Source organism: Schistocerca cancellata, chromosome 3 (genome assembly GCF_023864275.1).
Source record: "Schistocerca cancellata isolate TAMUIC-IGC-003103 chromosome 3, iqSchCanc2.1, whole genome shotgun sequence".
NCBI classification, from domain to species: Eukaryota; Metazoa; Arthropoda; class Insecta; order Orthoptera; family Acrididae; genus Schistocerca; species Schistocerca cancellata.
In genome coordinates, this window is record NC_064628.1 from 892,896,074 (window position 1) to 892,909,021 (window position 12,948).

General features: G+C 39.6%; 1 protein-coding gene across 1 annotated transcript in view; it reads left to right on the forward strand.

The window, feature by feature from the left end:
- The first annotated feature begins 676 nt into the window (after positions 1–676).
- LOC126177149 (UDP-glucosyltransferase 2-like) overlaps positions 677–12,948 on the forward strand; it is an 84,056-nt gene continuing 71,784 nt past the window's right edge. Inside the window, exon 1 of the mRNA XM_049924426.1 lies at positions 677–705. The gene's annotated coding sequence lies outside the window, so the exon portion shown is untranslated. The remainder of the gene's footprint in view (positions 706–12,948) is intronic.

The following is a 12,948-nucleotide window of genomic DNA, read 5'->3' on the forward strand; positions in this document are numbered from 1 at the left end:
TAAAGTTACTCACTACATTACCCATAACACACTGAATCAGCGATAGCTGTTGCTCAACGACGCTACTACAGAATCGATACTACATTTGATCATCTCTGGTTCAATACAAAATTTCCTTACACAGTTTTACGCTCTGTATATACCTTAGAACTTTATTGATTGTTCACGTCAAAATGAAAAACTCTGAAGTCACCTGTCATTGACATGAGAATTTAAATGCAATTGAGAACACCGTTCCCAAAAAATACGATGTCATAGTGTCTGCTTACTCACGATCCTGTTGTAGAAATGACTCCTCAACCAATTAGGTAATAGGAATGATACCTTTGTTCTCTCGACACCGAGTTGTTTTGACTTCCGCAAAACGATTCACTATTCTCTTAAAGTTACGGGAGTCGTAGTAAAGAAACTTAAATATTAAAGCAACAAAGATCGTGTCTTACGAGTCCAAGGTGCAGGCTGCCTTATCACTGTTCGCGTAGTGCTCTGGCAGCATTGACTGATCCCACAGCGCTACGTCATAACACACTCGTTGTTCGCAGAGCGAGATAGCAGTAGTCATGTACGATAATAACACATTTCTCGCAATTCGGCGATCCCACGTCTATCTGGGAACCATATATAAAGTTGTCACTAGACTCGCACATGAGATCACTTCTCACCGCAGTAGTATGTCAATTGCAGGAGGCAGAACTCTTACTCAAGGTAACTGTTACTTCTCTCATGCTTTGGAGAGCAATTTGATTTTTTTTCTAGCGTGAGATTGCTCTTCCTCATATTTTTTCTGTGTACAAGTAGTATCACGCTCAAAACTATCTGGAAGACCAGACTTGCATTCCGTCTGATTTGTAACCAACCCACATATGCTACCTGCCTTGTAGATCCTCTGCTGTCTTTACGGTACAGTCGACTGACTATACAAAATGGTTACTACAAGAGACCACAACAGAGAGCTGCTCTGTACGGTTGTAAGACCAGATGCAGAATAGTACCACAATAATCCAAATATCAGGAAACACTTTATTAGAGACGACACAGTCTACATTTGTAATTCAAATTTATTACAATAAATGGCATTCAATTACGCTTTATCATATAGATAAGATAAATTCTGTCTTTTACAACTGAACTTGTTATTGTGTACCAAACACTTCGCCCATTCATGCTAGTGATTACCTGTGGTCTATAGTACAAAGAAAACCATTTAATTATTCCTATTTTTGAGTGAAATCTGCAGCGATTCTTGGCAGCTCATGTACATCTATTTCTATTTAAACTATATGACTGTGTGTATTTTTTTACTTTTATATTATTTTTATGTCTTCTTCATGCATTCCATTTATTGTTCTGTATATAGTAACGTAGTACACGTTTCTTCCAGTTGATATGTCATATATAGACATTTCTCTGCACATAACCTATACTGTAGCACACTACATTTGTTCTTGCTCAAATGCTTCAGGGCTGACTCGCAGGTCATGGGAAGTGGAGTGGGTGGATGTGGGTGGGTTGGTTCAAATGGCTCTGAGCACTATGCGACTTAACTTCTGAGGTCATCAGTCGCCTAGAACTTAGAACTAATTAAACCTAACTAACCTAAGGACATCACACACATCCATGCCCGAGGCAGGATTCGAACCTGCGACCGTAGCGGTCGCTCGGCTCCAGACTGTAGCGCCTAGAACCGCACGGCCACTCCGGCCGGCGATGTGGGTGGGGTGTAGGGGTGGGGATGCAGGGAAGGTGGGTGATGAGGTACTCTCTCTCTCTCTCTCTCTTTCTCTTTCTCTCTGTATGTGTGTGTGTGTGTGTGTGTGTGTGTGAGTGAATGATTGGGTGGATGGGCGGGTGTGTGGATGTGTCAATTTCTTTCTCATTTTTTTAAATTTTTATGATAAACTGTGAATTAATTTGCATTTTGTTCTCTTTTTCTCATTATTCTATTTTTTCTGAACTTCTGCCTCAAATATTATTCCTTCAGTGTGTGCGTTCCATTCCGTTTATTGTTAAGGCATAAGACTGCTACGTATCTTTTAATCCTAGAGTGATGGAGAGTTTCTTGTCTTAGATATTCTGCATATGTGGAGTGGGTACATTCACTCTTCAGTGGCCTTACATGTTCATTGTACCTGAAACTAAATTTCTTACAGTCATCCCACTGTATTTAAAGCTGTAGCTATAGCATGTTAATTCATACACTTCTTAGCTCCCAGAATGAGATTTTCACACTGCAGCGGAGTGTGCGCTGATATGAAACGGTCCCGAGTTCGAGTCTCAGTCCGGCACACAGTTTCAATCTGCCAGGAAGTTTCACTTCTTAGTTGTTGAATTTATCTTTCTTTGCTGACATACTTTTAGTTCCATTCACATTTTGCTATCTGTGATGAAGAGTGTATTAAATTCATGTGTTCCGAAGGCGCTATTAATCTTGTGTGTGCTGTAGTTGTGGAATGTTATGGTGTGCCTTTTTGTGCTAACGAATGTGTTTCCTAGTGTGAATGTGCATTGTATGTTACTGTTATGTGTTTGTATATGAATATATGAATTGACATGTAATAGCTGCAATTTTAAACACATTGGGATGACTGTAAGAAATATTAATATCAGGTACAAAGACTGTATTAAAGAGTGAATGTACCAACTCCGCATATGGAGACCATCTAAAAACTAAAATCACCAGCGCACAGGGGTGTAAACAGATATGACAGTCTTATACCATAACTACAAAAGAAAGGGGCTGTTCACTCTACTGGATGAATATTTCATACGGAAGCCAGAACTGAAAATGAATAGATGCTCAGCTACAAAAAGAGCAATAACACAAGAACATTACTCAGACTAACTCACAGTTTACCACAAAAAAGGAGTTAGTTGACACACACACACACACACACACACACACACACACACATACACACACACACACAGAAACACACACACGCACACACACGGTGCCTCACCAGCCAACCTCCCTGCCTCCTCACCTCTTACACCCACTTCAACCTCTTCCTCTATACAGTTCACATGATCCCTCAGTCAGCCTTGAAGCATGTGAGCAACAACAAGCACAATGTTCTACAGTACAGGTTATGTGCAGAGAAGTGTCTAGATGTGACAAATCATTGGACGAAATAGGTAATATGCGAATTTACTACCTACATAACAGCAAATGGGATAGATGAACAATACCTAAAATGAACGTTAGTGTAAAAAAAAAGATAAAAACGTACATACAAAACCATATAGCTCTAAATAGTTCAATGTACATGAGTTGCCAAGAATCACTACAGATCTCATACAAAGTAGGAAAATTAATAATTTTCTTTATACAGAGTAATTCTTATTAATGTGGAGTGTGATACAGTGTAGGCTATGTGCAGAGAAATGGGTAGATGTGAGACATCAGTTGGTAGAAATGGGTACTACGTGGATTTACTACATACAGGACACAAATTTAATGTGTGAATAAGACATAAAATGAATGCATGTGAAAAAAAAGAAACCACACATACAACCATATAGTTTTAAATACAAATAGTCAGATTTACATGAGCAGCCTACCATCACTACTGCGCTTCTCCAACAGTACAATTCAGCTCTTTTTGCTCTTCGTACAGTTGCTAGACTTGGAAACAAACGTGTCAAACTCCTGACATATTTTGCATATTTCCACTCATTTGCATCATACAGAATAATATTCTTGGATAATTCATTACTTAGAAAAAAAGTACTTATTACACAAAAGCAAGCAGTAAGAATAATACGGAGTGTTCACGCACGGACGTCATACAGGTACCTCTCCAATGAACTAGGCATTTTAATTGCGCCTACGCAGTACACATATACGTTAATGAAATCAGTCATAAACAGTCCATCACAATCTGAGAAGAACATACCTACAACAGTAGAGGGAAAAATGACTGTTATTACCCATTGTATCGGTCACTCAGAAAGAAGTTCAGTATGCAGCAACAAAAAGTTATGATCGTTTGCCCAATAACATAAAATGTTTGACAGGTAGCGAAGCAAGTTTTAAATCTAATTTAAAATCACTCCTCTGGACGACTCATGCTATTTCATTGATGAAATTTTACCTAAAAACTGATAGCCCCTAAAACTAACTAAATAAATAAATTTTAAGCGTAGATGAAATTTTTCTGTGTATATGATACAGTATAAGTGAAGGAGCGACTGACTAGAAATTACACGACAAAACATCTTGTAGAGGACCTGCGCTTAGGAGTCCAATACAGGAATTAGTGTAGTTTTTAACTACGAAAAACCTCATATATGGTTTCAGTCACATGTTTAAACTTGAAATGAGGCGGCGTAAAATATCGTGCGAGAATTCGAATCCAGTACCTGTAGCGACATGATTGTGAGTGAATGACGAAACTAAAAAGTGTTGCCCTACTTGGAATCGATCCTGGCTCAAGTAGAAGTTAAATGCCGCATTATTTAATCATTAGAGAGATGTACATATGTCTGAACTGGAAATAATGTTACGAACAGTTGTGTGTCTGATTGGGAGTCGAAACCGACACCAATCGTTATTGCTGACAGCGGATTGAAGTACGAATAAAAGTAATCACTTTTCGTTTGCAGTTCGGTGTGGACATGCTACAACTTGAATTGACACAACGGAAATTTTTGTGCCCGAACGGGATTCAAGTCCAGACTCGTGCCTTTCGTGGAGACTTTGAGGAGTTTTCAATCTTGGAGAAAAAATGAAACGGTAGGAACGCATCGTCAACAAGTGGTCAGATCCGGCAAAAGGGAGATCTCAGTTCTAATTCCAACATTTTCAACATCCGAAGTTCAAAATACAAGCGTTACAAGTTTTGCCTATTCCACGCCTGATACGGATGAGTTTATACAAAGTAGCACGAGGTAGTTTGCCGATACGGATTTCAACTCACAAGAAGCTTTGTTGGAGTGAATATGACTACTCCAATTTCTAGGCATCCTCCGGATCGAAAGCACTGGCTAACAGGCTACACAACGGTTAACGAGTAAGATTGTTGAACCTTATCGAGTAGGTGGGGAGATTCGTTTTTCTGCGTTCTTATCCAAAATCGAGTTTGAATTTGCTGTTTTCTTACGTGAATTAGAATGATGTTGCTTATCACAGGGAGTCTCTGGATATGTGTACGCAGAAGCGTAGCAGACACAATATGCATGGCTTATCAAAGCTGAACTGTTGTGGGTGTGGGAGTTGAGAACTACAACTGAATACACCTCATACGAAGAAAAAATCCAAGCCAACGTTGTTGTCCTCAGAGTGTTTGCTTCGGCTCCCCAACAAGTTCGAATTAGCCTTTGCAATAAACTGTCACAGCTTTTTCCCTTTTATCGCTCTTATCAGACTATGGCGTCGGTAGGTCAGTGTGCTATCCTAAGTGAACCCCAGGGTCTTTGGAGTTGTGTTACACTGGAATGCATCGATCTGAACATTATCTGAAGTCAGTAGTGTGCTTTTTCGTTACACAGGAGAAATACTGCAATTTCTGTTTTCAGTTTATCTGGGTTGAGCACGAATTTTTATGCATTCTACATCTACATCTACATCTGCATGATTACTCTGCAATTCACATTTAAGTGCTTGGCAGAGGGTTCATCGAACCACAATCATACTATCTCTCTACCATTCCACGCCCGAACAGCGCGCGGGAAAAACGAACACCTAAACCTTTCTGTTCGAGCTCTGATCTCTCTCATTTTATTTTGATGATCATTCCTACCTATGTAGGTTGGGCTCAACAAAATATTTTCGCATTCGGAAGAGAAAGTTGGTGACTGAAATTTCGTAAATAGATCTCGCCGCGACGAAAAACGTCTTTGCTTTAATGACTTCCATCCCAACTCGCGTATCTGCCACACTCTCTCCCCTATTACGTGATAATACAAACCGAGCTGCCCTTTTTTGCACCCTTTCGATGTCCTCCGTCAATCCCACCTGGTAAGGATCCCACACCGTGCATCAATATTCTAACAGAGGACGAACGAGTGTAGTGTAAGCTGTCTCTTTAGTGGACTTGTTGCATCTTCTAAGTGTTCTGCCAATGAAACGCAACCTTTGGCTCGCCTTCCCCACAATATTATCTATGTGGTCGTTCCAACTGAAGTTGTTCGTAATTTTAACACCCAGGCACTTAGATGAATTGACAGCCTTGAGAATTGTACTATTTATCGAGTAACCTAATTCCAACGGATTTTTTTTTTTTTTTTTTTTTTTTTTTTTTTTTTTTTTTTTTTTTTTTGGGACTCATGTGGATCACCTCACATTTTTCGTTATTTAGCGTCAACTGCCACACCATACAGCAATCTTTTCTGAATCGCTTTGCAAATGATACTGGTCTTCGGTGACCTTACTAGACGGTAAATTACAGCATCATCTGCGAACAACCTAAGAGAACTGCTCAGATTGTCTCCCAGGTCATTTATACAGATCAGGAACAGCAGAGGTCCCAGGACGTTTCCCTGGGGAACACCTGATATCACTTCAGTTTTACTCGATGATTTGCCGTCTGTTACTACGAACTGCGACGTTCCTGACAGGAAATCACGAATCCAGTCGCACAACTGAAACGATACCCCATAGGCCCGCAGCTTGATTAGAAGTCGCTTATGGGGAACGGTGTCAAAAGCTGTCCGGAAATCTAGAAATACGGAATCAACTTGAGATTCCCTGTCGATAGCGGCCATTAGGTGTGAATTTTCTGCCACAACATTTTCTGACTCTAGGATTTCTGTCCGTTAATCACAAAACAGATGGCTAGGTCCATAAATTAGTTAGACGTCATGGGTGTATAGTCTGAATAGTGTAGGAGAGAGAACTGAACTTTGCGGTGGATTTTTGGTAAATATTAGGACTTGGATAAGGTCGGAACACATTTGGAACAGTCCTTTGTTAAGAAAACAGTGCAGAGAGATCACGGCTAGGTTCACAGTAACATTTTTTCATCTTTTTCAAAGTCATTGTCCAAATGGGAGAAGGAGGAGGGGAATCTGGTCACTACTGTCACGATTCATACAGGTTGTTCAGCAGAAAGAAATAGCTTGAATTTATGGTACTTTTCTGTTTAGAATCAATCGTTCCAGTAATTTTTATTTGGCAGAACAGTGTAAAATAAGTCTGTTGCATTAGGTAAAGTGTAGGACATTTCCTTGTTTCGACAGGGAAATGATGTAAGTTGTTTGACAATTGTAACGTTCTTTTTTTAATAAAATTATAAGAAAAGATTACGTTGAATGAAGTTTGATCTGTGGAATGGATACAGAACTCGAACTATCGTGTAGAGTGTTGTAACTGCAAGTGGTGTGTTTATTCTGTGTTATTGTTAGCAAAACTGTACACGAATCGATTGGGTAATGCAACTTCCAGTACTAATAACGAAATACAGTCACTACAAAATAAATTCAGCTCCTTAGGCAGTGAATCATCTGGCCCTGCTCAAAACTGATAACTTTGGTCCCTGTGCACATAGCAAATAAATTAAATTGTCATACCTCTAAAGCAGCAACGGACTAACGCGATACATTCTGGTCTCTCATATAAAATATGAATGCTAGCTACATGCTCAGCACTGTGCAATGCTGGCCACAATACTTGAAAGGCACATGAAATTCATTTGGCTGGTAAACGAGAACATTTAAGAAAATTACACTTCTTTAAAAAGTATATGACCTGGACTGGGAGGCGGTACTGATTATAGTGAATTACTCTCTCTCAGATTCTTTTTTTAGCCAAGTTATATTCAAGTTTGGCTGTTCTAAAACATCTGACAATTGAAGCTACATCACTCGCAAATGATTCACAAACAATGAAATTTATACAGCAAGTGTTATCTAACTTCATTAATCCAACATAAATTCAAATCATGAAATTACACATAGCTCTGTTAACAAATCTTAAAAGCATTACAAAAATGAAATATCCAACTAGTCTTTTTCTCAAAACAATTTGCGTACATTCTGGGGTTACTCAAACATTACAAATTATCAGCCAACTCATCTATACCTACGCGTTGACAAAAACAGAAATCATAATTATTTAAATGTTTACCTTACTTTCATGAAGACTTCTCCTTCCATGTTCAACAATACTGACATACCTAAATTAATCTAACTCTTGGTGGCTTCACACAGCACACTACAGAGACTGCCTACTCCATCGTCTTTCCCTCACAGACAGCTACCTACGACTGTGCGCCCAGAGCTCTCTTATTCCAACAAAACTACAATCTTTGGCTCTGCGGTCGCGCACAGTCAGCGATCGCATTATCGAGATTATCAGAGACATTCATCGTTTATAGTATACAAGTTTCATTTTGATTTATTAATATTCTTATCTTATTCTGGTGCCACATACGTTTGTGCCGCAATATACTCCTTTCACGGTGGTCCACTTGACCCCGCTTCTATTTTTTTTTTTTTATTTTAGAGTCTAATCTCTCTTTTCGCTACTTTGATTCGGCCTGCCCCGATTTCATCACCAGTGACAATCTGTACAACTCTCAGTAGTCTTGACATCCATTGACATCATTTATTTAAAATGAATTTATTGGTATTTATCGCACACCATAGAACCAGCTCATACTCACATTAAGTATACAGGGAATGACAGGAAATTAGTGTTGTAGACAGAACATACGTAGTTTCAGTTAGACGAATACCGTGTGATCACTGTTAGTATCAAATATGATAGAACACTTTTGTGCATACCATTGTTAGTTATATGGTAGAGAAATAGACCAGTTAAAACAGATACCGGTATTTTAGGTCTGAATAATCGGTAGTTTCTGGTGTTTGTTCGGTGTCGGTTAGAACAGGTATCCTTTTTTTTTTTTTTTTAATAATAACTGAGTAAGGAAACCGATATATCACTTGGCTATAGCAGCAATGCTAAAATTTTTCGTTATTTTAAAAAAAGGAGTAACTTTAATATGTAAAACTTGCATAGGTTTGAAATATTGCGCTATTACAGAAAATGCGAAAAGCAATCAGGGCTATTTTAATAACAATGCCGAGAGAAGCGAGCAACAAAAAAATGGTTCAAATGGCTATGAGCACTATGGGACTAAACATCTATGGTCATCACTCCCCTAGAACTTAGAACTACTTAAACCTAACTAACCTAAAGACATCACACACATCCATGCCCGAGGCAGGATTCGAAACTGCGACCGTAGCAGTCGCGCGGCTCCGGACTGTGCGCCTAGAACCGCTAGACCACCGCGGCCGGCAACGAGCAACAAGCACATGGCATTAAAAGTGGTACAGCGTTACTGAGAAACTTGTTTCCCTGTTGCCATGTGTAGTGGCTTCAAGTATACGTGTACATGTAGTATGCAAGGCTTGTCCCCACCTGATCTGCACGGTAGTATTCCGTCGGATTGCAGAATGGCACCAATCCTAGTCTGGAATCATTTTACTTAATGACGTAGCAATGAAGTACAGTACTGCATTTGCTTTAAAAGATTGAAGATTACTCCTCCATCGTTATGAAACAATAAAAGAGAAACTAAAGTATGGTAACAGTAATAAATTACACTACTGGCTATTAAAATTGCTACACCATGAAGATGACGTGCTACAGACGCGAAATTTAACCGACAGCAAGAAGATGCTGTGATATGCAAATGATTAGCTTTTCAGAGCATTCACACAAGGTTGGCGCCGGTGGCGACAACAACAACGCCCTGACGTGCGGGAAGTTTCCAACCGATTTCTCATACACAAACAGCAGTTGACCAGCGTTGCCTAGTGAAACGTTGTTGTGATGCCTCGTGTAAGGAGGAGAAATGCGTACTATCACGTTTGCGACTTTGATAAAGGTCGTATTGTAGCCTATCGCGATTGCGGTTTATCGTATCGCAATATTACTGCTCGCGTTGGTCGCGATCCAATGACTGTTGGCAGAACATGGAATCGGTGAGTTCAGGAGGGTAATACGGAATGTCGTGCTGGCTCCCAACGGACTCGTATCACTAGCAGTCGAGTGGCAGGCATCTTATCAGCACGGCTGTTATGGATCACGCAGCCACGTCTCGATCGCTGAGTCAACAGATGGGGACGTTTCCAAGACAACAACCATCTGCACGAACAGTTCGACGACGTTTGCAGCAACTTGGACTATCAGCTCGGAGACCATGGCTGTGGTAACCCTTGACGCTGCATCACAGACAGGAGCGCCTGCGATGGTGTACTCAACGGCGAACCTGGGTGTACGAATGGCAAAACGTCATTTTTTCGGATGAATCCAGGTTCTGTTTACAGCTTCATGACGGTCGCATCCTATATGGCGACATAGCGGTGAACGCACTTTGGAAGCGTGTATTCATCATCGGCATACTGGCGTATCACGCGGTGTAATGGTATGGGGTGCCATTGGTTACACGTCTCGGTCACCTCTTGTTCGTACTGACAGACTTTGAACATTGGTCGTTACATTTAGGACCCGTGGCTCTACCCTTCATTCGATCCCATCGAAACACTACATTTCAGCAGGATAATGCACGACCGCATATTGCAGGTCCTGTACGGGCCTTTCTGGATACTGAAAATGTTCGACTGCTGCCCTGGTCAGCACTTCTCCAAATGTCTCACCAACAGAAAGCGTCTGGTTAATGGTGGCCGAGCAACTGGCTCATGACAATACGCCAGTCACTACTCTTGATGAACTGTGGTATCGTGTTGAAGCTGTATGGGCAGCTGTACCTGTAACTCCATCCAAGCTCTGTTTGACTCAATGCCGAGGCATATCAAGGCCGTTATTACGGCCAGAGGTGGTTGTTCTGGGTACTGATTTACCAGGATCTATGCACCCAGACTGCGTGAAAATGTAATCACATGTCAGTTCTAGTATAATATATTTGTCCAATGAATACCCGTTTATCATCTGCATTTGTTCTTGGTGTAGCAATTTTAATGGCCAGTAGCGTAAAAACTAAACAACAGTTCATTCATAGTATACAATAAAAATAGAAAGTATCTGATTTGCTTCCTGTGTCTACATTGTATGCCGTATTGTAGCTCTTGAAAACGGACAAATTAACGCGAAAAAGAAAGTTCTACAATATCAGTTTTAACTGGTCAGCACTGACTTTGGCAATGCCCAGGTAGTGTTATGATCCCTGACTGCAGTGTGGTTTTTTGAAGAGAGTTTCAAAAATTAGTATCAGTCGGAGAATACTAATGATTTTTTTTGTAGTATTCAACCACTTCTCATCTTTCGAGAAAAGCATAGAACGGTAGATGGGCTATGTTTTCTTTTACTTGCCTGTTAAATTTAATATTTTGTTTCTATGTACCTTGAAACTGACGGAGGCGAAATTTTTTATTTTTTGTTCGATTTCTGCGTGTATTACAAGAAATAAAAGGACTAAAACACCGAAAACCGGTTATTGTGAGCGGGTTTAAAAATCAGGTTAATCTGACGTGCAAAAAAAGCCGCTATAGCCGAAAACCGTTGTTTTCTGTGATAAACGCCATTCCTATGATACTGTGGTTCTAGTTGCGGATACCTGCAGCTACAGTGCATCTGTCGTTATACTGTGATCCTGCTTTCCTAACAAAGTCATAACGCAGTTTGGCAAAGGGTGACCAAGCTTTACAAGTTCTTGTAAAAGGATTGGGTACTCCCATGTAGTCCCAAGCACCCAAATCAAAGGTGATCTGCGTCGTCTTGTCCTCTACAAGAGCGGAAATGTCTCTCTTCGATATGAATCACGTGAAAATGTGTACAGAAACGTATGTGGTTAAATTTGAGTCTTGTTACTGGAGGAGCGAGACACCTAGGCAAGATGGTTTCATGATAACAGAATATTCCGTCGGTTGTTGGTAGAACGATGTTATAATAAATGAAAAGCGCTGATTTGCTTTTGTTCTATAGTATTAATTTTTCGTGTTAACCCGTTTTCGGCTTACAAGACCATCATAAGTAATTTACTGACTATTGTCGCCAAAAAAGTTACAATGTTTGCAAAAGACATGGAAAGAAAGAAGTTGCACATCTAGATTGAAGCACGAACGCACAGACTGACATCTTTGACATTGTGGTAGTAATGCAATGCAAACAGTAAAAATTCGAACAATAAATAAATATAAAGGGATCAAACAGGAAAAATCTCTAAACAAACTGGAAAGATCATGCCTACATAACAGTTTATAATAATAAGGAAACCCACAATAAAATAATATAAAATTAGTATTCGACAAGGCTGCTCCAGGAGGTGTAAAACATAGAGTGTGATACACAAACCAGTAAAACGAAAGAATATCTGAAGAACTTAAGCAATATCAATAAGATATACAGAAGTGATTAAACGCAGCAGAATGGAGGAATGTGAGTTTATATACTCTTCAACTTTTTATTTCTTAAAATGCAGTTCCACCACAAATATGGCATTTACTGTGTGTTCACTCACATTTCCCTCTTACCCAGCATTTATTCATTTCTTTTTATGTTACTGATATTGCTTAAGTTCTTCATGTATTCTGTAGTTTGTTCATGTTTTACAGCTCTTGAAGTAGCATTGTCAAGTAGCAGTTTCTTTTTGTTGGTTTTTTAATTATATATGAACTGCTATGTAATCATGCTTTCCTTTATATTTACTTTGCGCATTGCATTATCACCACACTGTGAAAGATGTCATTTACTGTGCGTTTGTGCTTCAATCTATATGTGTTTCTTTCTTTCTAATGTCGATTACAAGTTTTCTAACTTCTTTGCCGACAATAGTCAGTATATATATATATGTGATGAGGGCTTTGTAAGACGAAAACCGTTTAACATAGTAAGTTAACAATGTAGAACAAAAAGAAGTAGCGTTTTCCATATATTAGTTTCCATGGGGATGGGACTCCGATATTATCTCTAATGATCGTACTTAAAACCTTCTGTTTAAATATGCTTGCTCTGCGGGAAGAAGAGTTCTTGTGATCCAG